The sequence below is a fragment of the Cuculus canorus genome, chromosome 12, assembly GCF_017976375.1.
Source record: "Cuculus canorus isolate bCucCan1 chromosome 12, bCucCan1.pri, whole genome shotgun sequence".
In the NCBI taxonomy this organism is placed as follows: domain Eukaryota; kingdom Metazoa; phylum Chordata; class Aves; order Cuculiformes; family Cuculidae; genus Cuculus; species Cuculus canorus.
Genome location: NC_071412.1, coordinates 9,504,383 through 9,519,916, shown reverse-complemented (window position 1 = coordinate 9,519,916; position 15,534 = coordinate 9,504,383). Strand labels below are relative to the sequence as shown.

Below are 15,534 nucleotides of genomic sequence, written 5' to 3'. Positions count from 1 at the left end.
GCGTTAGCACTCCCAAGAAGGTCTAACTCTTCAGGGGGTGATTGCAAGGTGGTGTTAAGTGACAGTATTGACACTGCCGATAGGCATCATGAAGTGGTGGAGTTCCATTAATCGCTCCATCTAAAACCTTAACCGCAGATAGATTTCAACACAATGTTTCATTGCTCACTAAACCATAAAACTCCTCAGGCTTCCACACTGGTAGACCTATTAAACAAGTTCGAAAAGGATTAGTCACTCCTCCTAAGCTAAGACAAAGCGAAGACTGGTTCAACTGATTTGCAAATGTTACCCAAATATTGTCCCTTGGTTGATTGAAGCGCGTTATTCCTAAAAGAGCAGTTAATAGTACACCAAGCCATATAATGTGATTAAAGTTTGCAAACATGATTACAAATCTTCTCTTGTAATTGCTTCATACAATTTCCTCTTTAATTTTTCCTTGATAGGACCAAACAGTGAATGTCTTGTAAATGGTACTTTCTTGGAACAACAATAGGTTAAAATTTTTGAACTTAACTGAGCCTGAATCCTTCTTACACAGGCCTCAGTCTCAAAATGATAAAAGGCCAATATTTTTTGTTCTGGTGATTCAAACAAGGCTATGGAAATGGACAAAGGTAATTTAGTTTATCTCCGCAGCTCTCTCTGCCAATTATAAAAACCAAATTTAAATTCACAAGTTGAACACCATAGTGCTCTCAAAAATTTTTGCCTTATCCAAAATATTTCTTTACACATTCCACATTGTAAAGCTACCCATGCTGCACATTGTGGCCTTTTGCAATCAAGACAGTCCTGTTCAGCTGGCCCCTTGACTTTAAATGTTGCTAACTCTTCTATCCCGTTTACAATATTCTCAAAAGATGTGCAACTTTCAACTATGTCGTCAATCTCTTTTTGATAGTCTCTTAAACTCTCAATAATAGGTTTTACAATCAACAAGAGTTTGTCATTGACCCTCTCCTTGTCTTCTTCCGTCAGAAGAAACAATCTGTCGGTCATTGACTTCTTGAGTTATTGCTGCTTTAGTCCATTTACTGGGAATCCATTTAGGACCTGTGGGAGTAAGTACACACATGTACCCTTTTCCCATGTATTTTACTTCAGCTGGTCCCATCCAGGTTCCCATTGTTAGATCTCTGTACATAACAAACATTGGTGGATTCTTTTGCTCATCACTATCATGACTATGGATCCATGCTGATGGTTCTTTCTGATCTCCAAATATACATAGATGGTTTAAAACAAAGAGAGTCTTTGCTAATCATTCTTGAACATCAGATAGATCCATAAACTTTTGAAGATATTGCTTTAGGGTTTGATGAGCCCTTTCAATAATAGCTTGACCTGTGGGGGAGTGTGGAATACCAGTAGTATGCCGTACTCCCCATGTTTGTAAAAATCGTCGAACCCTCATGCTAGTATATGCTGGACCATTATCCGTTTTTATCACCTGAGGCACTCCCATAATGGCAAAACATTGTGTTAAGTGTCTTATAACATGGAGTGCCTTTTCACCCGTTTGCGCAGAGGCCCATATATATTTGCTATAAGTGTCTATGGTGACATGTACATATTTCCATCTGCTAAATGCAGCAAAATGGGTCATGTCCATTTGCCATAATTCTTGAGATTTGAGACCTCTTGGATTTACACCTAACCCTAAACCAGGTCCATGATGACTGCATGTAGGGCAGGTGCGGACAATTCCTTTTGCTTCCTCCATTGTAATGTTGAATTGTCGATGTAGTCCTCGTGCATTTTGGTGAAAGGCATTATGTGCTTCTTGTGCCTTCACAAAATCACTCAGTGGTGCAGCCAAAGATAAGAGTTGATCTGCTCCATAATTTCCTTCTCCAAGTCCTTCTGTCCACATATGACTTCTAAAATGTACTATGCAAAAAGGGCACGTTCGTTGTCGGATAGCTGATTGTAGTTGTTGAATTAAATCAAACAAGCGTTGATTGTGTATTTCTTTTAGTCGAGCATCTTCTACACGATTCACTATATTGGCAACATACATGGAGTCCGTTACTACATTCAGATCATGATGCATCCATGGTAAAGATCCATTCGAGTACTCTAATCTCCCTTTTTTTCTTTATTTGCGTAAGGGCTCCGATAAATTGGGATCACTCTTGGAGAATTGTGAGGTCCACAGGCAAGTTGGGATCTATACGGTCCACTGTGCGGTCGACAAGAGTTTCACTAAGGCGTTGTATCATTTGTTGTTGTTCGATTGTTAAAGTAATTTTCCGTGCTGGATCAGTTCCTTTTAAAGGAGGACGCAAAACATCCAGTTCATCATTGGTTATTCCTGCTATAGGTAGTAACCATTGCAGATCTCCTAAAAGTCGTTGAGCATCATTAATTGTTGTGAGCGAGGTGCAAAAGGTTGATTTTTGTGGTTGTACTTGAGAATTCGTTATGTTCTATCCTAGATATTTCCAAACAGGGGAACGTTGAATTTTTTCCATTGCTATAATCAATTTACGTGTGGTTAGTTGTGTCTCCAAATATTTCTCTTGTTGAGTGGTAAATGGCTGGTTCTGTGCAAAAAGAATATCGTCCATATAGTGATAGATCATGGTTTGTGGCCATGTAGGCCTTATTTCTCTTAAAGCATTATCCACAAACAACTGACACAAAGTGGGGCTATTTTTCATGCCCTGCGGCAATACTGTCCACTCAAAGCCCAAATCAGGTCCTTCCCTATGGATTGTGGGTAAAGTGAATGCAAAGCTTTGAGTGTCATTAGGATGTAACTGAATAGTGAAGAAACAGTCCTTTAAGTCTATGATCAGCAAATGCCTGACACAGAATAACAAAAACATACATATTGGATGACCATCAAGTCGACTATGAGCTTTTCTCTGAGTAATGGCTTTTCCAATTTTGCTCAAAGTTTGTTGTGCATCACTCCTAAAAGTACAGCTGCTGTTAAAACCATGTCCTCCCTTAAGAAGATCAAATAATGGACTTAGTTCTGCATTAGTTATACCCAAATAAGGTTTAACTCGACTGATTGTTTCTAGGAGCTTTTGTAAGTTGTTTTAACTACTATTTGCAATTTGGCTTGCTGGGGTTCAATTGTGGCATTCAAAATTTTCCACTCAAAATATTTCCAGGTTTGAATTTTTTTTTTTTTTTCCAGGTGCGACTTGAAGGTCTATTTTCTCTAATACAATCTTTGAAATGGTATTAATTGAGTAATACAACTGCTTTGGGTGATATACACAGGTGGGAAAGGAATATAAACCATAGCTTGTATTTGTCCAGTAAAAGCAGAATTAATAACACCAGGTTACACAAAAAGACTTTGCAAAGTGACACTCGAATGACCTACTAACCAAAACACTTAAACCGTTACCAATAAGACCAAAAGCTTGGAGCAAAACCTTGTGTGCTTTTCAATCTCTTCTTACTGAGGAGACTGTGAAGAAGATCCAAGCAGGAGCATTTACTGTTGTCACACGTCTCCGCTGCATGCTGGGTTGCTGGTTTCCTTGGTTCTTTAACGTTAACGGTTTACCCTTCTTTTATCTGTTTTAACCTGTATGGGAATTCTCAAGGCTGCAAATGCATTAACTTTTCTATTCTTTTGTAATTTTTTACTCTCAGAGGATACTCCTTTTGGACTCTTAAATCATGTCTTCATTAGTGTCTGGCTAAAATTCCCTTTACGGTTGTCTGCACTAGGACCCAGCAGTTGCTGATCTGATAAGGGACACTGGAATGCAGAGTGTTTTTCATAAACTGTTACTCCCAGAGAGAGAGAGAGAAACTCCCAGGCTGAAACAAGACAAAAAACCTTACAGGAGTAAGAGGGGGGGCGATGGGGGGAGGGGGGGGGGAACTCACACACAGCCATAGGGCTGAGGTTTTTTCCATTTTTGTTTTGTTTTGTTTTGTTTTCTACATTCTTTTTTCTATTTTTCTATTTTTTTTTTCCATTTTCTTTTCTGTTTTTCTTTCTGTATTTCATATTTTCTTTCTTTTTTCTATTTTTTTTTCTATGTATTTTAAAATCTTGTCCTCTGCAGCCTTTCACTTCAAAGGTCCCAGGTAAATCTACCTGTTTGCCGGCTTAAGTGGACGTTTGAGATTGAAAGGTTTCAGAGTTGCATTTTAAAGATTAATCAAAACAGAGGCTCAATATAACCAAAACCCAATTTGCAAGTCTTACAAATGTTTAAAGCGCTTTAAACACACACACACACACACAGAGAACCACTCTTTTGAGAGCTGGATTAATATACCTATACAATATTGTTTACGACCGGTCAGTAAGAACAGCATGATGGTATGAATATTTAAACTACACACGGCACCGAACACATACAACACTAAAAACATGCACATATATCACAAAATAAGGCTTGTATCAATTGTTTAACAGGTAACAGTCCTTGGTTGTTACAGCATTTTCGTGGCATCTTCTTCCTCCTCTGATTCCTCGCTACCTTTTTACCTTGTAACGTTTTATACAATTTGTAATCTCTTTCCAAGCTTTCATTAGTTTCTTTGCAGTTTTATCATCATCTGTAAATGCCTCCCACGGGATGTTCCCAAATTTGCGCCATTCACTTTCCTCAAATATCTCATTTGGATCCTTAAAACATCCCCTAGTTTTTCCTAAGGTAATGAGTCCCGCAAGTTGTTTGAGATATTGTGAGTCAAGTCCTCGCTTCTCTAAGAAGCTTTGTAATATTTCATAAGCCATTTCTCTATCCATTTCTGGTCAGAGAAAAAAAAACCCTTATAAATTTATAAAGTCTTATGTGTAGCCCTGTTCTGTCTTATCTCTCCAAAGCCTTATGATGTCGGGCGGCGGATCCCTTTTGACGATTCAGGCATTCAGACTAGAGTGCAACGATCCCTAACGAAATCATAAGCTCTTAATTTTCGCCTTCTGGTCGCTGTATCCCGGCACTTTCCCCGACTTTTACAAACAATCTCCATAATTTCTCCACTCGTCTATTAAGTCCTTAATCAGACCTGCTCCCCGCTTTTCTAAAAAGCGTAAAATTTCAAGTGCTACCTCCCGCTCCATTGCGCGCGCTTACGGACCCTCTTATGTTAGCCGGTCCGGACCCTCTTATGTTAGCCGGTCATTAAAAAAGGTGCAGCCTTACGTATCGCGAGTCAGGTAGTCTTCTTACTCGGCCGGCGAACCCCCTTTTTTGTTATCCGGGTTCAGGCGCGGATCGTAAGTACTGATTCAGTGTTGCCGATCTTCCGCCCCCTGGTCGCTGCTACCAGTGCTTCGCCGAGCTCGCCGTCCGGTGGAAACAGGGATTGGGGGTCCCTGTTCTTTTCATGTCCCTGTTCTTTACAGGTCCCTGTTCTTTACAGGTCCCTGTTCGGGCGCCACTTGCGACGGGCGAGGGAAGCAAGCGGACGACTCAATATGAGTGATAAAGCAAGCTTCAACTTTATTCAAAATCAGCCCGGATTATATACCCTAACATTCAAAAGATGCTTTGTGCTTTGTGCTTTATGCTTTATGCCTTAATGCTTTGTTACAACTTATACATGATTAGTTACTTAAAACTATTTGCTCTTTGTTAATTCATTATTGATTCATTGTCCGTTATTAATTCATTATTACAATATTGCTACTTCGAGTTTCATGTATCTTCTTGCAGGTATGTTACAGTTACAGCTGGGCTCAGTGCTCCATCCTGTTTCCTTGGGAAAGATTCACTTGTCCTTCAAAAGTTTCTTCTTAGAAATTCCTTCTTGTATGCCTTCTTGTTCTTTCAGTCCATATCTACACTCAGAGTTTAACAAGGTTTCCACTTTACACAATACGTGTCTCACAAAGCCTTTCTATTGAATCATGTCCTTTTTCACTTAACCATTTCCCAACACTGTTCTTCCCTCCCCACCATTATTCACCTGGTGATGAGTGTTTGGAGACACTGTCAGTACCACGTAGTGCATCTTTACTTTTAAAGGTAACAAGCAACTTTCATGCTGCTTCTGCTTTGACTGCCCAGCTTGATATCCCTTGAGATATTTCTGCAGAAACTTCTCGTTTTACTTGAGAACTGGGGCTTTTCTAGAAATTCCTAGTTGAGCACCTAAAGCCAATAATCGTTCTTACAAATGCAAACTGGTTGCCGTTGAGAGCTTCCCCACAATTTACTGCCAAAATGTGTATTCAAACTACAGAGCGATTTGGAAGGCATAAACTGGATTTTACTCATTTGAAGAGGCTTTCTGGAAGTCAATATTTGAGCCTGAGTGAAATGTCTCATGATTACGTGAAACAGCTCTCCCAGAACCTGTTGGAGGACTTAATTTGAGGATAAACATAAATGTGCTTTTGCGTACATGCTGCACTTAATTCAAGTTGACTGTTAGTTCTTAACTTTATTAGGATGCAGCTACTTGTACTGAAGACGTGGTCTGTGATTTTTGTTTTATGATAGCAGCATGACAGCTCCTTTGGAAATGTTGGCTGGGTTTTACAAATCGGTTTCTTAAATAGTTTGCCATTAGTAATATTTTAAAGGAAAAAATGGACACGTGAGGGCAGGATTATATCTTATTACAAGTGAATTAGTTAAGAGTTTGTGTGTGTTGTAAAATGGGAAATTAATCACTCTGTGTTGATGACCCTTAGACATTTACAAAAGGCTGGTCTTTATGTTGCACAAATAGTTTCCGGACACAGGAAAGAGGCTTATGACAAGAGGATGAGATCAGTTTGTATAATTAGAGCTAGCTAATAATCCTTTTACTCTCTTTTTTTCCAACTTTTTACTGTATCTTTCTTCATTTGAAATTGAGCATATGGACTGTAGAGTGGTATCCACTGTGCTCTGCATTTTGTGGATTATTTTTTTTTTAATATCTACTGGTGGGTGAAGAGATGGGAGCAGGGAAACCAGATGTGCCCATTTGAGAGAGATTGCTACCTTCCTCTGATAGGCAAAGGGAACTGCGCTGCTTTTATCAGCCTTACACTGCTTCATCTTTTTCCAGGCTTTGGGTGGGAATTAAGTAATCCATCAGATGAGTTTTTGACAGGTTTGGGATTCAAATGGTGCAAAAGAAGAAACGTAGTCTTGAGACTAAGTTTTTTGCTAGGTATTCATCTCTGGAGTAAGATGGGGCTGGCAGAGTTGGGTAAGGGAGTTAACTATAGCGTGGAAAAGGCTTAAGCTTATTTTTTTATGCATGTGTGTAAGTGCTTCCCTGCCTCTTAGTTTTGTGTTAGGCTTCATTATTTTGGGAAGGATAATGAGATAATTTTGGGGAAGGGAAGTGACATGGGCGGGGGGTCTGCTGGAGCGTGGATGACTGTGGAGCAGCAGTGGGTGCAGCCCCTGGGCATCCCAGCTCCCAGCCCAGGAACATTGTCACGCTGGTTCCTGCTGTCCGGAAGCTGAACTACATTAAGCAAAGCAGGTTAATCTATATCCAGAGCATTTTATTAAATCATTGGTCAATTAAATCAGTGATGCTCTGTTAGCTTCTGTTGCAGCTAAGCTGCTGACCCCTCTGCTGCGGTATAACCTGCAAGTTGTTCAGCTGCAGTGACTCCCTGACTTCTGTTTGTTGGGCTGTTGGATGTGAAGGCCGTGGTACTGAGGTTTCCAACACTTTTAAAAGAAAAAAAAGATGGTATTTAGGCAGATTTTCAGTTTAATATTTTCATTTTCTTCTAAGGGGAGGGGAGTGTCACAAAGTTTCTTTTCTTTTCCTTGCTGTGAAAGTAATCTTCATGTATCTGGTTGTCCGGAGGGTGGTTTGCTGGGCTATCTCCATGCCTTTGAAGCAGAACGATGGTAGAACCAGGCCAACACAAAACGCCTTTTAACCTCCTTTCCATCCCTTGCAGCCAAAAGAAACTCCTGTGTATTTGTAATTGAATGGCAGCATATGGTTTTGTTTGCAGACAGGACCCAGCTGGGAAGCAGTGTCACCTGTGGGAATGCTGCATGAGGGATATATTTTTTTTTTAAGCAATCAATTTAGTGACAAGACCTAACTTTCAGCATGTTACACAAATTCAGATGATTGGACGCAAATATCTGAGTTTGGTTTTTTAGTTCTAAGCTCAAGAACCAGCTTCAAGCTGGTAACTTGTTTGCTGCCACACCTTTGAAGTGTGGTTTATTGTTTCCTCACCTCCTCTCCTTTTCATGGTCGATGGCTTTTGCTGGTGGTATCACATTCCTATGTGTCTGCAAAATAAACTTGGGATGAGTTACCTCTCCTAATTCCCCCAACCTCCTGTTTCTAACCAGATATACAAAATAATGCACATTAGTATAGCTACGGGGAAAGTCTTTCTGCATTTAGTAGTGTGATGCCTGGAAGGATGCAAGTTCATCTTCAGTCTTAAGGTTAATTTAGTCACTGCAATTTCAGCTACTTTCTTTATAGAAATATCTCCATGTACATGCTTGAAGAACTGGGTTATGGGTTTATTTCTCTGCCTATGCTGTTTGTAGGTTTTGTCCTGGATTTTTTGTTTAGCCTCCTTTCATATGGATTTTAAGGAGAGGGCAAGAATACATTGATTAGAAAGGTTGTTCATTTTTTGAATGGTGAATTCTGACATTCATGCAGTATGAGTGAAGCTTTAGTGGCGAAGTGTGTGAACAAACCTGTGTTTTGCTCAACACCACAAGGTGAGAGTAAGTTACTGCAGGTCTGAACTTTGTAGGAAGATATCCAGGAAAAACGCCAAACAAGAAAATATAAGTGATAAAAAAAAAAACCAAAAACCAAACACAACAAACCAATCCTGAAGTAATTGGGTTTTTTTTATATTTTTAGACTTTTTTGTTACTGGTAAAAAAAAAAAAAGGAAAAAAATTAAATCAAACCCCCAAACCTCACTTCAAACAATTGTGTTATAGCAAAAAAGCAAGGAGATTGGTGGTAAGTAATACAACACAGTAATGTCATATCCCACTCATAAGAAAAGAGAAGTATTCCAGCTCAGTAATTCCCTTGACACCAGGGGAGAACAATAAACTCGTGAAAGACATTGCTATTTTAGTTCTCTTTGCATAAAATTTGTGGCTCCAGCAGGAATTCATCTGTATACGGCTGGTTGGTCTTCTCTCCAGTACCCCCACTTGCTGTTTCCCCTGTCTTTATTTATCTTGTACAGTTTAGAGCAGGAGCACTGTGGGGCCTGAAACTCAATCCTCCTGGTATTTCTAAGCACTTCATAAATTAACATTTTGTAAGACCAGAACGTGGGGGAGTGCCCTTGAGGACACTGTGCTTTGTTGAATGAGGAGTGATGTGGTTTTGGAAGCTTGATTTTATTTTTGTAGTGCAGCCGTATAGAAGGAAACAACGCAGCCCAGCTGAGGGGGTGGGGGAGTGCTCCCTGGAAATCCCTGGGTTTCTTTAAAGTCTTCTACAGCTTATGGGTTGTTTATGTAAAGGGTGAAGTCCTGAGGATTGGCTATAAGGCAGGTTGTCCAAACATGGGTGTACTTATTATATATTAGAGTACAAAACAAAGTCTGTGTATGGCTTGCTTCAGTATAGATAACTGAAATAAATAGCACTGATTTTATGGGATATATATATATAGTTTGCACTACCCGATGAAGTGTTACTCTAAAGCGTTGAAGTCACAAAGTGTTTTTAGTCCCTTTGAGAACTGAAGTCCTCACAGCATTACAGGATGGTTCTGTATGAAGTAAATTCTCTTAGGTTTAGGTAAAAAAAAAAACATAGTCCTTTGCCTTGCAGCCTGGCAAGGCTGTGATGCTGTTCCCCCTGCAGCTGGAAAGCCATCCTGCGTTCTCTGCACTTCTGCTTATCTATTTAAACGCTTTCCGTGCGATCTGTAACTTCATCGGATTCTCCATGTGTTTTTTGGCTGTTCTGTCCTACCCACAACCACAAGCTCTTTTGGCTATGACTTCTTTTCTGTACAGCTGGGAGTGCACGGTCAAAGCTTTGCAAATACAGATCATTGTTTCTAAAATGAAATGCTAAAATGAAAAAAAAAAAAAAAACCAAACCCAAAAGTCAAGCGCTGAGATTCAGGTAAGATTCAGCAAAGATTCAGCAAAGCTTAAACTTGAAATATATCTAAAAATGAAGTTTACCTGAGAATACCTTAAAAATGAAATTTAAGAGCTTGGAAAAAGTCAAACACTTAAAACTGAAGTGTGTTTAGTGCATAAAGGATAGGAAGGGGCTAGGCAGGCTTTCCCAGATATACCACATGGATTAAATGCCCCATGTCCTCCTGCTTGTTGCAGCTCTGGTCACTTGTTGGAGTTGCAAGTGGTCGTTCTTGTCTATAAACTCTTCAGGGCAAAAACTTTGCATGGACCTTTTTACAGCACATAACAAATGGGGCCTTAATCCTGGCTGAGGTTTTGGGAGCAGCAGTAAAGCAAATAAATGGTTTTTATTCTTTCTTTCTCTGTCAGATGTTACCATACCCGGAGGAGTCAAGCATAATATTTTGTCCTTGTCCATGAAATTTAGTGCAAAATATCTCTGAAGTTCTCTAGAAGAGACTTTTAATACAACTCACTGTATAAATTCTGTAATGCTTAACAGAGCAGAAAGGCATCCTTCCCGTTTCGAGAAGACTTAGTAGCTTCCAATTTTACTGACCTATGCAGATCTTTATAATGTCTAAAACTACTGTTGCTTTTAAGAGTTTGAACCTGCGCTTTTATTTCATGTCCTGCTTTCAAATTTGCAAAAGCAAGGGAATTCACTGTGTTATTCTACAGGGAAAAAAATCTAATTTTTCCCTTTGCATTGCAAAGGTGGGTGCCTGGGTGGCTGTAGAGTATGTGATGATAAACCTCCCAGATGCTGAAATTCAAGATTCAGCTACTTTCAAGAAATAATATGAATGGTTTAAGTGCAGGAGCAATCTGCTGGCTGCTATGAGGGTGCCCATAATGTGACTTCTTGTGCTGCGTGGGAGCTGATCAAGGGAGGTGGGATTTATATTTGCCTATTCTTGTTAGTTTGCCTTTCAAGGCAGTTCATGTTCAGTCCTACTGATCTCGCAGTAGGGCCAGGTAGTCTTTCTGCAGTCTGTGTTATCTGATAGAGCAAATGCTGCCTGCACAAAAAGGTAGAAATTGTTTTCTGGGGTTCAGAGAAGGCATCAGCTTGAAGGATGTGCTCATCTAATGTAGGAGAAAACAGCTTTGCCTTTTCTTTGTCCTACCCCGCCCTTATTTTTACACTTAGAGCAGTCCAGCTTACTAATTGACTGTATTAAAGTCCTTATGAACCTTGGTTTGGTTATGACCACTATGGTGTTTCTTTTGTTTTCCCTTTTCTTACTGTATTAGAAGTTTAAAGTTCTTCAGAGGCTGCTCCCTGCTTACCCACTGGCTGAAGAAGTGCACTTGTCTAGAAACCTAAATTTAGCTCTTTGATGCAGGGTAGTCATTCAGACTTATCTGTCACTCAGTTCTTTCTCATATGTTTTTGCCAAAGCGTTTCCTAACAAGATAAAATAAAATATCTTCCAAACCTGTATGTCACCTTGCAAACTCAGTTTGCATAGTTTGAAAAATTCGACTGACTCGTATTATGAAATGAGAAGTCATTTTAAATTATTGATGTAAGAACAAATGCATAAGGTAAGAAGTGGGGGGAAATCTTCCTGCAGGAAGTATTTCCAGGATTTTTGTTTTCTTGTTTGACAAGTACAAGTGTTCACTAGTGTAGTCTTATTTCACTGCTGCTGCTGTGCACTTCTCTTTCCAGAGAAGCCCAAGAAAGTCATGAGTCTGAACTCATAGGCCTCCACTTTTTTTCCTTGATGAGAAATGTCAATATTCTCCCTTCCTTACACATACAAGTTCTTACTTCTTTTGGACTCTGTGACTTGTGGCCACTTCCATTAGAGCCAGTGCCAACTCTACCACAAGAAGAGGGTCACCCAATGGGAGTTTTTGATGCCAACTCACCCTTTTCTGGTTTGCACACACCTTTTCTTCTTTCCCATTTCTGTCTCCACTCGGCTGCTATCAGGCATCTGCCATTAAAATGATGGAGTAGTACAAAATAAAATGCTCTGCGCTTCTGTCGGATGGCAAAGATCAGAGGATGCCATCTCACTTTATTCTTTGAATTAAAGGAACCTAAATGCTCTATTGAGGGTGTGCTCTTCTGCTGCTAGTGTTTGGTACAGATCTTTGGTACCTTCAATGCATCCTCTTTGAGCTAGACAACACAGGAAAGTTCTTTTTACTAGTTTCCACCAATGGTCGTAAAAGGAACATCTTATTAATGCTTATATTGTCAGCTCCAAAAAAAAAGAGGCTGATGAAAAACTTCATCAAAGGAACTTGGGCAGTGTTTACACGTTGAGACTTTCAGCTGAAATATCTTGAGTATGTCAAGCATAATGTGTAAGGTAACAGCTTGTGACTTTGGATAAACCCAGCAGAGTAGACCTTGTAATGCAGCACATGAATTGCGATTTCTCATTTTTATAAAGGTGTGAATGGTGTTGGGGGTATGTGCTAGTATAGCATCTTGTACAAAAATTGTGAAAACGGGGAGGGGGCTCACAGCTAATTAGTCCTATCAGTCCTATGAGCCCAGATGTCAAATAAAGAAGCCTTAGTTTTGGTGTGGTACAGGCCCTCCATGGCTTTGCTGAAAAGGCTAGGCTAAAGCACATGAAGCAGTCAAATAAGAAAGAAGAGAAAAGGTCCTGCTTAGATACCCAATTCTGCCTGTCAACACCTCTCAGCTTCCCAAACCTGCATCAAAGAGGGGAAAATATCAGTCTAGAATCCGGTACTGTATTAGGGGATTAGATGCATGCTGCAGGCTTGCACTTAGGGCCTTCCTCCTTATTTCATGAGGCTTTGGATGGGACTTTTCAGATGGCGTTGGCTTGATGACCGAGGAGAATGATATCACAAACAAAGTGGAGCAGGAGGGATGAGGCAGTGGTGAGAATACCCTGCCAAGGACAAGAGGCTGGTGGGTGCCCTGTAGGTTTGCTGAAGCAAAGCAAACAGCTGTGGTTGAGATCTAGGTGTGACCTTCCTGAATGTGCGCTGGTTACTTTTGCTTTTTGAGTGAACCCAGGTGTAATTTATCTTCAGATCACAGAATTTATTGCATGTAATGATCAGAGTGACAATAATATATCTGTGAACCTTGGTAGAGAAGAAGTAAAGCAAGGGAGGGAGGAATATGCTTCTTAAATAACAAGGGATGGAGGAATATATTTGAGTATGTTAGGATAACATCCTTTCCTTAGAGCAAACTCCTGAGAAACAGAACTAGATGATAAAAATTTAAAAAGGAACTATTGGCGGGGGCGGGGGAGGGCTGGAGAGAAACTCAAGGAGTAGAATATATGGTGTTTTGTGCAAACGCACACCTGTTCTGTTTTCCTGAATTTTTCATGTGACATCCTTATTCTGTAGAAGGCCAGGTATTGCTAGCGTAGAATGAATGGCTGAATTTTGGGCATAAGGTGTAATCCTAATAGTTGATGTAAATACAAAAGCATAAATTCTTTGTCTTTGAAGGTATGTCATGCTGTATCTTTTATCAGCAAAAAGAAAAGTTGTTCAGTTAGATGTTAAGTCTTGAAAAACTCTGGTGAGAAAACAGTGTTTAACTCCCTTTAAACGTTATCATGTGAGGCTCAACTCTCTTGATTCTGTGCTGTAATGCTTTCTTAAAAATCATACCTAAATACTACCAAATTACTGTGTTAGTGTACAGGTCTTAATTTTGGTTCCTGATGAAACTGATCAGTTGCAATGAGACTTGGTAAAAATCCAGATGTGAAGTGGTCTTAAAAGGGAGTTTTTCCAATCATGTTTTAATTTTCGTAAGATACAATAAGCATTCTGGGCTGGATAATGTTTTGGTACCTCTGTTCAAGATGCTCAGGTTCAGAATAGGAGAGGCAGACTCAGGTTGGTCATGAGGGAGATTGACAAGGTTTGTGCATTTTCTGGTTTTGTTTCTTTTTGTCTTTTCTTTTTGAGCCCTCAATACAACTGGAACAGCAGCAGCATGTTATAGGGTGCAAGTGCATCCAGAGCTGGTTTGGGACCTCACCTGCCCAAATGATAGCTAGTGCTACTGATCCTCCGTTTTCATAAGTCTTTGTAAGAGCTGAAAATACAGAGAAGACTGTAAGAAGAGCATAACCTTTTTGAGGCATTCTTGCTGTTGGAAGGGTAATCTTGAAAAATATATATGAATTTGACTAGATTTCTTGAACAAACAGTCCAGTGGAAGTTGGAAAAAAAAAAACCAAACCTGTACCAAATTAACTTGGGCAAGGTAGTATTCACCAGAGTAATTGGTATTCTTCAGTGATAGAGAGAACTACAAATCTTTACAAACAGTTTTTGAGTGGGAGTATGGGAAATGGTGGACAGATAATTAAAGATTGATAATTGTAAAAAGCATATATGAAGTGATGATTGCTAGAATGAAAGCTGAACTGAGATAGATTTGAAGGGAAAGCAAATTTCATTTACCCTCAGTGCCAACACTGCCCATAGCTGAGATGAGGAGTATTTTTCTCTACCAATCATTTTAGAGTGTGAGCATAAATTAAAAAAAAAAAAAGCATATCCTTCTTGATATGAAAGAAAATAGAAAATCGTTGTGTAAACTGTCTGTTGGAAAGATGAATGTCTGTGTGCTAAAGCAGCTTATGAAAAGCACCTAAAATTTTATGAAAAATGTCTTAAACTTGTCTTTTTATTTTTGTTTCAGTGTTCTGAGGTCATGAAACTTAATCCACAGCAAGCTCCATTATATGTGAGTACAAAATTTGAACGTTTTTTTTCTCTCCTACTATTCACACAAAATGTCTTTCGCCACCTTTTTTGGAGGCACTGCACCTTTTCTCTTTGCTCTCCAAAGGTGTTATTTGTATTAAGTCTGTTCCAAATGCTCAGTGGTAACACTCAGGTGACTCTCAGAGCTCTTCTGTCTCTCCAGCAGACAACTTTAAGCAAGTCCTGAGATATGTAACGCTGTCACTGTGCAGACATTCCCCTGCTTTTATTTTTCTGTTCCCAAAGTGTGCTCAAGCGCATGGCTGTGCTCTTGTGACTTGATGTGTTGAGAGGCAGTGAGAAGAAATTGCTTGTGTGGAAAATAAGGCATCCAGGTGTGCAGCGCTTGCCTACTGTGATAATATTTTTTCTGGTCGATGTTTTAAACGTGGCAGGAAGGAACTGGAAGCAGTGAACGTCTTGGCTGTGCTGCGACTGCTGCAGCAGGGAATGGTTTACGTCAGCCTCCTGGAAGCTTGTAACCTCCATGGCTACATTAATAAGGAACAAGCTTCCTCTTGCTGTTGAATAACAGCTTTGTTGGAGAACATGGGGACTGTCAAATTAGACCAGAATTTGTGGGGAGGTTCTCATGTGTGTTAGATTTGTGCCAAAGCTGCCAGCCAGGTTTGTAATGGTTTACTTTCCACTCAATCTTGTTATGCTTAGGGAACGATGAGCTGCTGAACCTGTCTTGTGCTTATGGTCCTACCCATAGACCTTGCTAACATAGGTA

The 15,534-nt window shown here is 39.8% G+C and overlaps 1 long non-coding RNA gene across 1 annotated transcript in view; it reads left to right on the top strand.

Moving 5' to 3' along the window:
- Positions 1 to 14,779, top strand: part of LOC128853362 (uncharacterized) — a 71,957-nt gene extending 57,178 nt beyond the window's left edge. The window contains exon 4 of the long non-coding RNA XR_008451863.1: positions 14,734 to 14,779. This is a non-coding gene — a long non-coding RNA (uncharacterized LOC128853362). The remainder of the gene's footprint in view (positions 1 to 14,733) is intronic.
- Positions 14,780 to 15,534: the final 755 nt, after the last annotated feature.